Source organism: Artemia sp. Qi Xiang Cuo, chromosome 10, assembly GCF_049724085.1.
Source record: "Artemia sp. Qi Xiang Cuo chromosome 10, ASM4972408v1, whole genome shotgun sequence".
Classification (NCBI taxonomy): Eukaryota; Metazoa; Arthropoda; class Branchiopoda; order Anostraca; family Artemiidae; genus Artemia; species Artemia sp. Qi Xiang Cuo.
Genome location: NC_142803.1, coordinates 68,165,738 through 68,180,536, shown reverse-complemented (window position 1 = coordinate 68,180,536; position 14,799 = coordinate 68,165,738). Strand labels below are relative to the sequence as shown.

At 35.7% G+C, this 14,799-nt stretch overlaps 1 long non-coding RNA gene across 1 annotated transcript in view; it reads left to right on the top strand.

The window, feature by feature from the left end:
* LOC148948087 (uncharacterized) overlaps nucleotides 1–11,619 on the top strand; it is a 43,662-nt gene extending 32,043 nt beyond the window's left edge. Inside the window, exon 2 of the long non-coding RNA XR_016142346.1 lies at nucleotides 11,074–11,619. This is a non-coding gene — a long non-coding RNA (uncharacterized LOC148948087). The remainder of the gene's footprint in view (nucleotides 1–11,073) is intronic.
* Nucleotides 11,620–14,799: the final 3,180 nt, after the last annotated feature.

Sequence of the window (14,799 nt, the reverse complement as noted above, 5' to 3'; positions counted from 1 at the left end):
AAGCGGAGTACAAAATGAAACAAAGAAAGAAGAAAAACATGTTCAACACTAAAAATTAAATATAGGTATTTCATTCACAGAATCAGTTGAGTCAGCGGTGAGTCGTAGAGTTTACTGAGGGATCGTCTTGAGGCTCTCCGTTCTAGATCAATCACCTTGGTTGATGGATCAAGGATTCCATATATGGATGAGATCTCCGTGTTAGAAAATCTTAGTGGAAGTCCCAGCACAAATTTTGCAAATCTGTAGTACGTGGTTCGTATTTTTCGACGCTCGGTGAGGGACAACATTTCCCACAAGGGTGATATTTACCAGATGGCAGGAGAGACGACGGCGTTGAATAGTTTTGACTTAATAAATCGATTAAATGACCACTTGCATTTGACAGCTATTCCATATGCTGAGCGGATAGATTTACAGACTGATTCAGCCAACAAGCCTCTAGTTGACCTAGGCGTATGACCATACGTAATACCAAGGTAATTTAGGGACTGGGACTGCTGGATTCTGATACTGTCAAGGACAAGATTGGAATTGGTCGAGTTGGTGCCGCTAAAAACGATAAATTCGGTTTTTTCTATGTTGACTCGTAGTCCTATTCTTCGGTATAGGGTCACTAAAAGACGAAGATTCTCTTGTAGACCCCTCAGCGTGCTGCTTAGGAGCAACAAGTCATTTGCATAAGAAATGAAACTTAGATCCAAGCCCTCCAAAAAGAAGGTCCCACGAACAAATCTAGTTACAGAGTAAATCGCAGAATTAAAGATGATAGGGCTTAGAGCAGATCCTTGCCGAACTCCTTTGAAGAGCCAAATGGGTTCAGAAAGCTTTTGCTTGCGGTGACCGGCGATTGTTTCCCATCCCAAAGCTAGACGAATATGCATGTGGGAGTACCAGTCATGGAGAACAAGGACAATGCAGGGGTCGACTCCTGAATCTAAGATGCACCACAGTGCCTGCGATTGGACGACAGAATCGAACGCAGCGGAAATGTCGACACTGCAGGCAAAGAGTGGCTCTTTAACTAAAGATGTAGACCTCATTATTCTTCTTAGTAGCCGATGGGCGTGTCCACAGCCCAATCCATTTCTGAATCCAAGTTGTTTGTCTCCCATTAGAGCGTGTGACGTAATGTGGGGCAACAGTACCTTCTCAAATACTTTGCTGATAACCGATGAAACTGTGATTGGTCTGTAGCTTTTACAAAGCAAGGAATCTCGATTCTTTTTCAGAATATTGGATGTGCGGCAACCATGAAAGTTGGCAGGTGTGAGTCCCTGCTCGATGCTCATTTGGAATAGTAAGGCTAAGTACTCATGTAGACGTTCTGTGCTGTGCTGTAAGTGCCTCGGAGTGATCCCATCGAGCCCTGGAGACTTGTTCTTTTTCAATTTTCTCACAATTATCTCAATATGCCATTTGGAAACAATGAAATCAGTGCGGCGGAGTTTTGCGCTGATTAATTGCCTATCTAACTCAGATTTATAAACGGAGTCCAGCTCGTTGGGGGGTGGCGCAAACACGTCCTTGTAATGGTTTACCCAACTTTCATCGGGAATGGGACTTTACACATCAGCGTCGGCCCTGTTAGATTGGAATCACTTCCATAAGATGTTTGGGTCACTCATGCAATCACAAGACAACTTCTCCACTTGCTGGACTTGCATGTTCTCGACAGTACGTTTGAATTCTTTTTTGGCATGTCGAAAGCACTGAAAAACTACTCCAGAGCGGGGTTTGTCGCAGTCCTTCCACAATTCGAACCAGAACTTGGATCTCTTCTTGGCAAACTTGACATTTGGGTTATCCCATCCCTTTTTACGAGTGTAAAAGTAGGTCACCTACTTGGTGACCTACTGCAGAATGTTGTTTTTACAATTCCCAGGGTCTGGAGCACTTAGGAAGCAACTGATTGAGCATGTTGATCAAACTTCAATTCATCATCTGCAGGTATACCCAGGTCTCTTTCAGCATGGGATGCAACAATCGCTTGCCCAATACCATCTATTCCATGCATGTGATACTGATCTCTCACATTTTTCTGCCAAAATGAACTGTCCTGCATTTCTTAATGTTGAATTCTAACCTCCAGAGTCTTGCCTAATCAGAGAGTTGGTCTAGGTCAGCTTGTAATAAGGATTGTACTTTGGTTCTTTTTGCAGGGCTGATGTTTTTTCTCCTGGCTTATCCCAATTGCAATTAATTCAGCCAGTAGTTGACGACAACATACGTTGTCAAATGCTTGGGCAAAATCTAAGAGATCAAGGTCTTCTGGAATTCCTCTATTTAGGAGCTCTCTGACAAAATTGTATGCATCTATCAGATTAGCATCAATGGATTCTTTTGATCTAAATCTGTACTGACTGAGCATAATAGGATTGTTGGAGGTGGGGTGTCTGACAATGGCAGTTTTTACTATTCCTACCAGAATTTTCCCAATAATGGTCGTACTGCTAATAGAGCAGTTGTTTGATGGGTCTAATTGGCTGCCACCATTATGGATACAGGCAGTATTAGCATTCTGCTGCTTCTCAGCACTGTCTTTGTATCCGGGGATTTTTTTTGAAAAGTGCTGCAAGAAACAAAGCCAATTCTACATGAGCTTCCTTTAATCTCCAAGGGTGTATTCTCTGAGGCCCTATAAATTTGTTCTAGTGCAGATTTTTCAGTCTAGCCGCAATGTTTCCTTTACTGACAGTAATTGGTGACATTGCTTTATCAACTGTATACTTAGGTTGGCTGAAAAGTGGATCTCTATCTGGGACAGTGAAGACTTTTAGTAACTGATTGTTCAGTGTCTCAGCTATTTCTTTAGGGCTGGTAATAGATGCTCCATCAACAGAAAGCTCAGCTACTGAGTGTCTTCTGGGTTTTGCAGGGATAAATACCTCCAAAATACATCCCAGATCCATGTGACCTAATTGTTGTATGTTTGTCACAAGATAATAGGGTAAAGCTAACAATGATTCAACAGTGCAATTTTGCAACCCCTGTTGAAATTTTCCTTCAAAATGGAATAACTCTGCTTAGCTGTGACTTGTAGCGCCATCTCGTGAAGTCGTTTTTGTATTTCAACGATAGGAAATGTTGACACAATATACAGTACACCCAGATAAGAAAAGAACATTTAATTCAGTCAATGTCCTGTTTTTGACAAGAAAGGAACTCCCAACAATTTTTCAGGTATGCAATGTTCTAAACCGCTGTTACTCGGTTATTTATTGCAAAAAAAAAGATGGGATCAGTAATAATGCATCTGATTTTATCTGAATTCTAGTCACATTAGCTTTTTCTTGATAAAATTAAAATGGCAACAAATATTACAGTGTCAAAGCTAGGTTCCAAGTGTTAAAAATTCTTGTTTAATGTAGTGGAATACCAGTTGCATTAAAAATATTCCTTCAGTCAAGTTCAAACGTAGATAACACCTTCTATAAACTGATTTATTTCTTTTGTGAAAATCTTGTAGTAACTTTGTCAAAATTTTTGACAGACAGCAACAGGCCCTGTCAAAATATAGGTGACTCTGTCAAAACTTCACTGAACATGTAAAACAAATGAGAAATAATTGGTGTTGAAATTTCAGGGTCCACTGACAAAAATATATTTACAATAGCCTACTGATGTAAATATAGCTGTCCAATTTATGGGTGCCTGCTACTGCCCAAAAATTGACTACTACCACTACCACATGGAAGTCATTTTTCCCTTTCCTTAGCACTTATCAATGAAACTAAAAAAAAAAATATTATCAAATTTGAAAAATCTCATTTTTTTGTGGGGGTGGGGGGAGGGGGGTAAATGCCTAGTACCAGGTGATAGAAATATCAAAAGTGACCCCCCCCCCAAAAAAAAAAATCCTAACCTATGTTTTGGATGAAGCTACGAATCTGCATATGAAAATAAAATCCACTAAATCAAATATAATGACAATAAACTTCTTAAATTTCTTGAAATCCACTCCCAAACAAACAATTTTGTTATACTAAATTTGTTATATTAAATACTATTGGTATTTAATACTATATATTAAAATTTGTTAAACCAATTTTGTTATACTCAATACTACATACTTGAAACAATTTTGTACTTTTATTACTTCTACTTTTTGAACAGTATTCTATGCTTTTATACATTAAATGAAGTTGAAGAAAAACAAAGAAACAAAAATATATGTGTTGAATATACCAGGTTCCACCCACAGGTATTCCCCAAGTATGACACATGTTGAATTGGGTTCTGTCTTGCACTGAAAACTGGTAAATTTTTTGTTATGTCGAATTTGTAGGTGAATATGCTCTAATTTCAGAAAATAAGAGTTTTGTACCTTTTTCAGATAAAACTTCAAACTTCTCAACAAACAATTAGATTCCTAGATGTTTTTCCTACATACTGAAACCTTTTTCAAACCAAAAGTCTTTAAATTAGGACTTCTAGAATAAAAAAACCGTTTTTTTTTACAAAAACCGTCAAATCATCAGTACCTTTACCCTACAAGGATCTCATTTTACTCCATGATTCAAGAGCATCTGCATTCTCAATGAATGACCAATCTTGTCTTGATAATTCTAGCCAAACTTGGTTGTAATTCATACAAACATGTCTTAGATATTGACTATGCAAAACATTGGCATATGTTCATATGCCAAGTCCTGTTTAACACAAAGATTTTTGCGGAAAAGCTGCAGATTCATCAACTTGAACTTGTGATTGCAAACACAAGATTCAGGGCAACACACAACATCTCACATGCTGTCATCTGGGACTGATAAGACAGAAAGAGAGATCAAGGTATCAAAAGCGAGCAGTGGAACAAATGGTTCATTAGCCAAAGACAAGTTCCGACTTAAACAGCATCCTAGGCATCCATCTTCTCATTATTCAGGGACAATTTCTAATCCTAGTCAACCTGCTGGATGACTGGAAGTTGTTCTATGCCAAGAAACTCTGCAGCATCCTCAGGGCCCAAATGAATTGCTTGGAGAATACAATCCATGATAACTCTTTTTTTCTGAAGCCAGTATACTGAAGTCTACTAGGCAAAATAGACAAGAGCAATGAAAGCCTTTGCAAAGCCACAAAGATGTTTCTGGGAAAATACTTAGATCTTGCAAAGCTTATGTTAAATCTATTGGCCAGGACTGAGATTAAAAGGCTATAAAATTGTTGAATGCACCATCTTTAAGACCCTATTCTCTGAAAATTATACATTTACATTGCTATTCAAACTATTTGGTCAGTTTACCAGTGGATTGTGACAGCATCATCAACTTTGGCAAAGGCAAAAAGAAGCTTCAGCAAACTGAAACCAGTCATGACATGTTTATAGTTTCAGCAAACTGAAACCAGTCATGACATGTTTCTGTACACCAATGGATGATGACTGTTTTGATCACCTTGTCATGATGTGTTTTAAGAGTGCTGAACCAATGCTTGACTTTTAAATTGAAGTTTTGTAGTTGCAATTTCTTATTTTACATTTGATCTGTATATTTCAATTAAAATTGTCAAGTTCTTACTCCTGAGTTCTGTTTGTACACAAGTCATATTATCACTTTATTCCTCTTATCTTATTCCTTCCTGCACTAGGTCAACAGCTAGTTGTACATTTGCTTCTTACAAGAAACTGAACTAACAGGCTAATCTTCTTCTGGCTATACAATTCTTTTGGCCAAACTATGCTCTCAAGCTTCATATTTGAAGTGGACATTATGAAAATTATAAAAAAAGTGGAAATTATAAAAAGTGCAAATTAAAAAAAAAAATAGTTGGTAAAAATGACCAGCCAGTCAGTAACTCTCCCCCACCCCCTCAATATTTTGGCTAGTATTACCCCTGCACGTGTGAGAATATTAGGTTGATTTTAAAAAAAGTGTGAAACACCCTTAAAAAGTCAACAAATCTTGATGAAGATTGCGTAACCAGATTCAGTATATCAGAGAATATCTACTGTAGACACTTCAAGCTTTTATTTACAAAATGCAGAATTTTGTGCTTTTTTCCAGAAAAAAGACCACAGATGTATGTTTATTTATTTTTTCCCCTAGAGATCATTATAGGACATCAATAGTTCTAGAAGATTAGGAGACTTCTCATTTGAATGAAAATTAAAGGTTCTAGTGCCATTTTTAAGTGATCAGAAACATTGGAGGGATTTTAGTCCCTGCTTTTCCTCCAATGATATCTACTGAAAATTTGAGAGCTATTTGGTTTGCCATAGTCAAAAGCTTCAATGACTATGACTCTGACCTCTGTGGATCCCTGTGATCATCCATGGTCCCTGTGGTAAGATCCAAAAGAGTTCATGGGAAAATGGCTGTAAGTTGTGCAATTTGCCCATTATTTACATGTACTTTTTGTTATTTGGAAATAAAAGAATTTTCAGGGGGAATTTCTCATGAAGATAAAAGTTTTCAAGGGGAACTGTCCAGGATAAATTTTATAAATAAAAGAGATAAGGGGAAAGGGACAATCCTGTCCTGATTTGAAAAATGATCAGAAATTAAATTGAAAAAAACAAGTTTTTCAACTGAAAGCACACAGCATTATAACTTTAACCTGACAAAAATTATTCCATGTATGAGGGGGGCTACCTTTTCCTCATCCCTTGCATTTTATGACTATTTCTTGCCATTCTTTAAGAACATGTCCTGAAATACAAGGGAATAAAAAGCACTTTGAGAGATCTTAAGAATTAACAAAAATTAGCAAGGGTGGAGGAGGGGCAGTCCAATTCATGTACAGAATCAATTTGGTACAGTTGCACTTAATGGTACACAGCAGCTATAGACTGTTGAAGGAATGTAGTGATGGAGACCCATAACATGGGTAATTGCTATCTAAATATATTGAAGTGTTGTTTCTCATTGAATTTACAATATATAAGCTGTTACTTTTTGGGAATTAGGAGGGGGGAAAGGTACCTAGGTTAGGTTACATATTTAATGTATGGTGTGCTTTACTCCCCCCCCCCATACTGTGCAAATATATAGCCCAAGTTTGTTTATAAACTATTATCTATTCATCTTATATTTTTTTTATTAGCATTAACCAAACTTGAATTCTTTTGTGTGTACCATTAAGTGCAACAGTACCATGGATTCTGTTTGTTTTAAATTCTAATGTTATGGCTTACTTTCAGTTGAAAAACACACTTCCTTTTGTTTGATAAGAATAAAGCACCCAGCATCAATGTCAGCATCATCAGGATCACTCATGTCAGAGAAATCTACTAACTGTTAGGGAGATGCAAATCTACTAACTATAAGGGGGCAAGTCTTCACTTTCACATTCACTTTCTGGTTCATTGACATTAAATTCTGATTAGCTTACTTATTTCTAATAATTTTAAACTCTACTAATAAAGTACACTTAACTTCAAATTACTTTTAAATAAGTTATATTAAAACATACAGATTCATAAAATCTAATGTAGGCCTACTGTTTATCTAATTACAAAGAAACTAAAGCTGTTGAGTATACTCTTGTAGAGGTTTTGGGCATAACTTAGGTACAAGCCTTTGCCTTTTTGTTTTTTTATAGGCCTAGTTCAGTTAAGTTGTAGCCTACTTACATTGGACAACACCTAAGTATAGCCAACAGTATGCTTTATAATACTTGTTTGTTGTTTGACAAAATTGCATAACTACAATGATTAAAAAATAAAACAAAATCAAATTTATTTTTGGGTGTTGATTTTTTTAAATTTTTATTCACAAATGAAGAAATAAATCTTTTTCTACCAAAAAAGCCCCTGATGGCCTGTGAGTGAACAAAACTAGAGTAGGCCTAACCTAGTGTTGCTCACAGATAGTACAGCAATTATCATAAGTTTAAGGTAGGCCTACATCACACTCCTTAACTTTAAAATATCTTCCTAGGAGTCATTGAGGCTCTAGATTAATTCCTGAGAATTTCATGTAGCCTACCTAACACAACTAAGCCGGGATACCACTAGATGGCTAATTTGACAGGGTATATACATACAAATCTTTAAATTAGCCAACCAGTATTTTATGCCTAAGAGTCTAGCTGGACATAAGGTACCTTATAAAGAAAACAATTCTTACTCCATAATATGCAGAATGATCCTAGTTAACACATTTTGATGGGGGAGAGCCTTTATCTTTTCGTGTTTTTCCAGCTTTTCTTAGAAATTCATAAATTTCTTAGAACCTAAATATTCACAGAATATATACCCCCATCTCCCTAATGTGGAAAAATATAGGCCTACCGAGAATTGCATCCTCAATCTAAATATAACATCCATTTATATCACAAATAAACATTACTCCCTTATTAGCCATGTGGTGGATGTCCCTAGATTACAAAAGAAATACTAGCCTATTGTTGTTTTTATTGGGGAGTAGGATAAGAACCAAGTGAAGTTGAAAAAATGAATAAATTATTGCACCCCTACAAAATTGTAAACTTTTGCAATACAGTTTAGTTTAGAGATATCTGACCCTGGCTGGACAGGGGGCTGGAATACAACAATAACAGGAGATTTTTATGTTTAGAGAGAAATCCAATGGTAGGCTATGGTCTTTGTTTCTTCCTAGGCTATATGCCTACTCTGAATTTACTGATGGCCCTATATCATGGCTACTGATAAGAGACCAGTGCAAATTTTAATTACGAATATACTTGAATCCAATAAAGTAGACGAAAAAACAAACCAGAAGCTATTAAAAGCAAACCCAGCTCAAGACATTCACGCGTGTTAAGGTTTTAAATGTTCTGGGTTAAGTTCTAATTACAGGCTTCCGGAACACCTGCTTTGAGATGGACACCAGTTTCCCTTCGTTCCCACATGCTGCGGATTGCGAAAAATCGTTGCGGATTTGCGGATTCCGCAAAGATTTTTTTTGTGGTATTGCGGAAAAACACAAATCCGCATGCGTTGAAATTTTTCAATACTTGCGGAAAAACGCATGCGAATTAGCAACTGAAAAATAATTGATATTTATAAGAATAGAAACTATTGAAAAATTGATAATATCAATTCTATTTCAAGAACTGCTCTTTAATTAATGTCACAAAGACCACCATAACACGATTCATCCGGTCAAGGCGTGAGAGCAAGTTTCCAGGGGTATTGGACTATCAGGTAGGCTAAACAGTAAACACATCTTGGACATTTTTATTGCTTTAACTTTTTATTTGATGGTTTTCATTTTTTGTTTATTTGCTTCTTTTTTGGCTAAAGGTGGAGATAAGGCTAGCTATCCCTTCAGTGGAGGGTGCAGAGTCCCTGCCAACAGAAGCAGGATATAGCCTACAATATATCCTGGTCCTACTGGACAGTATCTGTGAAGTAACTCATGGCTAGAACTCAAAGACCATTTGAATTACCATTATTCCACGCCTGTCCACCTTAATTCTGTCCTAGGATTGATGGATGATATACTACTTATCAACTAGTGAAATGACATCATTTTTATACTTTTTTGAAAAAGGCTTATGCCAGCTTTTTCTACACAGCCTCGATGTTTTAATTTCTTTTTCTTTAGTTATTTATTCAATATTTGCACTTTTTGTTTTATTTGCTTCTTCTTTGTTAAAGGTGCAGATTAGGCTAGCTATCCTTACTGTGTAGTGTGCAAAACCCCTGCCAATTGAACCAGAATATAGCCTACAATATATCCTGCTCCTACTGGACAGTATCTATGCATCTTACAGCCCAATTCATTGGATAATACACAGTATATAAGTTTTCTTTTTATGGTAGCTAATCTACATCTTTACCCTTTCCATCATGCCAAACAAGCATATAATAGTGCATAATATATCCCTTAATGGGGTTTGGAACTTGCTTTCAATATTTGCCATAATGAATTAATTTTTGAAAAGTTGCTAGCAGTCTCCTAATGTAAGTAATCACTAACTCAATCCTGCTCTAGGAGTTACAAAACCTGAACTGAAGCATTATTAGATTTCACAGTTAAAATTCATATTCACTGACAAAATATTACACATTTTCATTTTCCTTTGATGGTTGAAATCATTGAGTCTTTTTTCTTTTAAATAACCCTCCCCTCTCCGCCGGCGCTTTAATAAGCCTCCCCCTAGTAAGAATGTTCAAAATTATGTTTATGATTCACGTTTATTATCTCGCAGCTATTGAATTACAACAGAAACTAACAACAGAAATTACACACAACACAATTATGTTTAATGGATTATAATTAACAGAATGAGCACAAAATAAACAGAATTATAATTAATGTTTTGGTACCAACAACAGAACAACCAACAACAGAAAAAAATAAAACAGAAACCAGGATACCAATGGCAAAAGGTCACAGGTTAAAGGTAATTGGCACCTAATTTTGAAAACACAGCTACGGATTTTTTTACAAGACATAGCTGTAATTGTGACTGCAAGCTGCAAGCGTGCAAACGCCCCGTGTGAATAGACGCTGAAGAGTAGAATAAAAGCTACTTGCTTATAACCCTCCCCCCTTATGAATGTTCCGAATTTTTTTTTCTGATTCACATTTCTTCTCTCGCTGCTATTCAATTACGGGTGCATTATTTGCTTTGATACAGATACTCAGTTGTACATCCCCTCTCATACACCCTTCCCCCAAGCAATCTTAAAAACTAAGAAAGAGAGAATAAAAAAGAAAATACAGGGAAATACTGCTACTACTACTCACCACAGCACTAACCCATCTGAGGCTAACACAGTTATCTATGCCCCTTTTCAATCCTAATCTATTCAAAGTATCTATCTTTACACCCTCTCAGGAAGTACCCATTTCTCTTATATCTTTCTCGAAAACACCCTCCCATCCCAACTAAAGAAGACGTACTTTATTGAAAAAAATTAATGAGGATTGACAGTTTAATATATATATTGTGATATTTTCTCCTTAAAGTCTTATTAATTGTTAATTTGTTTAAGTTCAACAATTGGAAACGTTTAATGTGTCCCAACCTTCCAGTTAAGTTCAAATTATGTTCTGGTCTTGAGGTTGATTAATGATGATAATCATGACTGTTTTGTTTTTTTCATTGACCTGTACAAGTAATCTCAGTATAATTAAGTCGAGCAATCCTTTGTTACAGTGGTTCAAGTTCTTCAGCATATGCGGAACCAAAGAAACCGAGTTATAAGAAGAAGAAAAATGGAGGTTTTAGAAGATCCATTAGAAAACTCCTGTTGGAGCAAACAAAAGATGTCCAAAATCCAAATTATGCATTTGGCATGTATGTCAGTAATGAACTGAAACAATTCGACAGAAAAAAAAACACCCTGGCATAATTAAAAATTCAACAGGTGTTATATGACCTGGCAGCAACGGATGAGGTGCAGACATGATTAAAAAAAAATATATATATTTTTTAATATGATTTAATAAAGAGACAAGTTCTTAATTTTCTTTTCTTTTTTGACGAAAGGTAAAGTCAAAAGAACTGGGAAAACTATTTTCAGAGAAGACTAAAGACATTAAAAGTCTGTTTAATTTTTAACAAATTGATGAAAATATGGTTACAAATACTGTTATTTCTCTTGAGCTTTGGTTATCAGGAACTTCCAAAGAGATGGTCACTTTGCCAAGATAGCTGTCCATCATGGGAATTGAAATATTCTTGAAATTTTATTCGAGTCTCATTGGCTAGGAGCGTGTGATTATTGGACCCTTGCTGGTTGAAATGCCTGCTCCAAAAAGAAGGCTCTGATACCCTTTACTGAACAGGTATAATTTCTTCATTTCCTCGAATGGTATCAGTAAGGCTTGAATTACAGTAATCGGGGCTCTCGCCTACTAGATAGTTATGAAGGCATACACATGCCGTGGTTATATTATTAACCGTCTCTAATTTACTATCTATTGTTCGGCAAAATATTCTCCAGCGAGCAGCTAACACTCCAAATGCATTCTCAACGCTCATTCTAGCCTTTGATAATCTGTAATTAAAAATTCTCTTAGAGCGTGATAAATCGTGTTCATTTCTTCGGAAAGGTCTCATTAAATTATTTTTTAATGGAGAAGCCTGATCCCCAACAAATACAGGTGATAAACTATGGGTTCCAATGACTTTTTGTTGGGGTAACTCTATTGTACTTTCTAAAATACTTTTCCCAAAAGAACAGTTTGAAAAAATCCCAGAATCGCTAGCACTTCCTTCTGCACCAATATCCACAACTATGAACTTGTATTTTGCATCAGCAATAGCTAAAAGAACAATACTGAAAAAACTTTTATAGTTGTAGAACACTGAGCCTGAGTTTGTTGGACATTTAATTCTTATATGTTTGCCATCCATGGAACCCATGGAGTTTGGGAAGTTCCACCTTTCTTCAAAAGCTCTTGAAATTTGCTCAAAGTCTTCAATAGTAGGGGCCTTCATCACAATGGGTTGGAAGGTTTCCCATATAGCTTTAACAGTTTCAGCAATTATTTTAGTTACAGTGGACCTACCAATAAAATACTGAAAAGATAGCGAACGTTTGCTATCTCCAGTGGCTAAATACCTAAGTGTAAGAGCCAATCTTTCCTCTTCACCAATACTTCTTCTCCATCTTGCGTCCTTTTTTTTATATTTTATCTTTAACAAGCTGGAATATATACTGAAACTGATTTGGCATAATTCGCATATAATCAAAATACCACTCAGAATCCTGTCGTCTTAGATTCATATAAGAATAACATATACACCAGAACTCTCTCTTTTCTGAAGGACAGGTCTCACCCACCATTGACGTTCTGGCTTTGAATCTCTTAGCTAAAAAAAAGGGGGTTGAATTAAATCTTAGAAACTAAATATTACAAACTGGTCATTTAATTTGGGCTTAGGTGCTACCCCTGCGATCATTTTTACCAGAAATAATCGACTGATATAATTTTTTTTACTTTGTTTTCTCGTCTATAATTGCAGCTACTGTGTCTACTCTGAAGGGGACTATTCTGTCCCAGATTTTTGATGAATATTTATTTTATCAAGTAATTCATGGTAACGAATTGTAAGGAAGGAACGAAGTCTTTCAGGAGTCGTTTTTAAGTGACTGGAACAATAATAAAAAATTAATCATAAAAATATAAGCATATGAAAGGGCTGGAACCCCCTCCTGAATAGAAGGGGGTGGCCCTCCTCAACAATCCTTTTCGTTGTAAGATTTGATGTTGCTCCTTACTTTCAGTTAAAAAAAAACTCATTGTTAAATTTAACTCTAAATACAATAATGGTGTAAAATAATTACTCTTTTTTAGTTTGTTTTGTTTAATGATTTTGTATATATACTTTTACCATTTAACTGTAATATTTGTTGTCACATATTAAAGATGAAATCCTAAAAAATAAAGAGAATTGCTAATTGTGGATGCACTGTAATCCATAGGCAGAAAATTTAGTCTTTCTGTGTCTTTCTTCTGAATGTGCGAGCCGCCTCATATGTGTAGTAATTTCTCTTCGTTTTAAGATTTAATGTTGATCCGTACTTTCAGTTGAAAAAACTTGTTATTTTTAAATATAAATTTATATGCAATAATGGTTGATAACGATTTGGTGATTTTGCATAATAAACCATAACTGCAATATTTGTTGCTAAACATTAAAAAATAATTACTAAAAATTGAAGAGAATTACTACTTGGGGATGCACTGTCATCCATATAAGGAAAACTTAGTCTTTTCGTGTTTTGGTTTCGTCTGAGCACTATGTTTTATGTCATCCACAAAACAATTTCTAAAAAGGGAGGGGAAGGACCCAGAGACCTAGATTTCAAAAGGCCTATATGCAAGATTGACTGTTGTCACATGGGCATACAGTTCTTGGGAGAAAATTAATCAAAATAGTGAAACATGTTCCCTTCTTCTCCTTTTGCGAAGCAAAACAAGGGCAGTAGCAGCTGCAGTTGGGGATAGAATCATTGAAGAATATAAAAAATAACTTGTTTTAACGCGAAAATGAACCAGGATCATTTTTCTAGCGAAAATTTGCTAGGAGTGCAATTTTATTGATTTTGAACTAAGTTATCAAGTATTTTGCAGTAGGTTGAATAGATTTCATCAAAACATGGTTAATTGTAGACAGAGAAAAGCCAAGACAGATAGTCCAAGTATTTGAGAGGCAAATGTTTAAATGGCTGGGGCACGGGTAAATGGCAGGAGTATGCATGACTCTCTTATTGGACACATACTTGTTTGTTAGTTTTGTCTGCCTAGAGTCTCAGGCATGCTAACCAAGAATATAAATTTGACATAAGACCGTTAGATTGCCGGTAATGAGAGGCAAACAAGGCACGCTTGCTTATGGTCTTAAGATGGTTGACCAAATGCGAATTGCGACACCGTCACCCTCAAAACCATTGATTCGTTCTAAAAACCAGAAAAAAGAATTAATTCTTTCTTCTTATCCCTACAAATTTGGGGAATATAAAAACTTCAATTCTCAAATTTTTTTATCATCGAAATTTATAACAAAAATAGCTCATAAAAAGTGGTAAATCAGTAGACCAGCAGGAAAATGCTCTTTTTTTCAGACTCAATTTGTTTATTCATTATCCAAAAAATTTTTAAAAGAAGGTTTTATTGTTCGAAGAACATATTTTGATGTGGTCTTGGAATGGTCACATATCCTAAAAATGCACAACACTGATTTAAAAAATTATTCCAGGTCCAAAAAGCTACATCTTGGTAAAATATATTTTGCAAGTCTGTCTGACATCAAGCATCAGTAAATAATATTTTTTACCCTCTGACAGATCTATATAGATTTTCAATTCATCAAACCAACCTTGGTTCTAAATTTCTTTTATACTTAATAGATATCATGCACTTTCCACTTTCT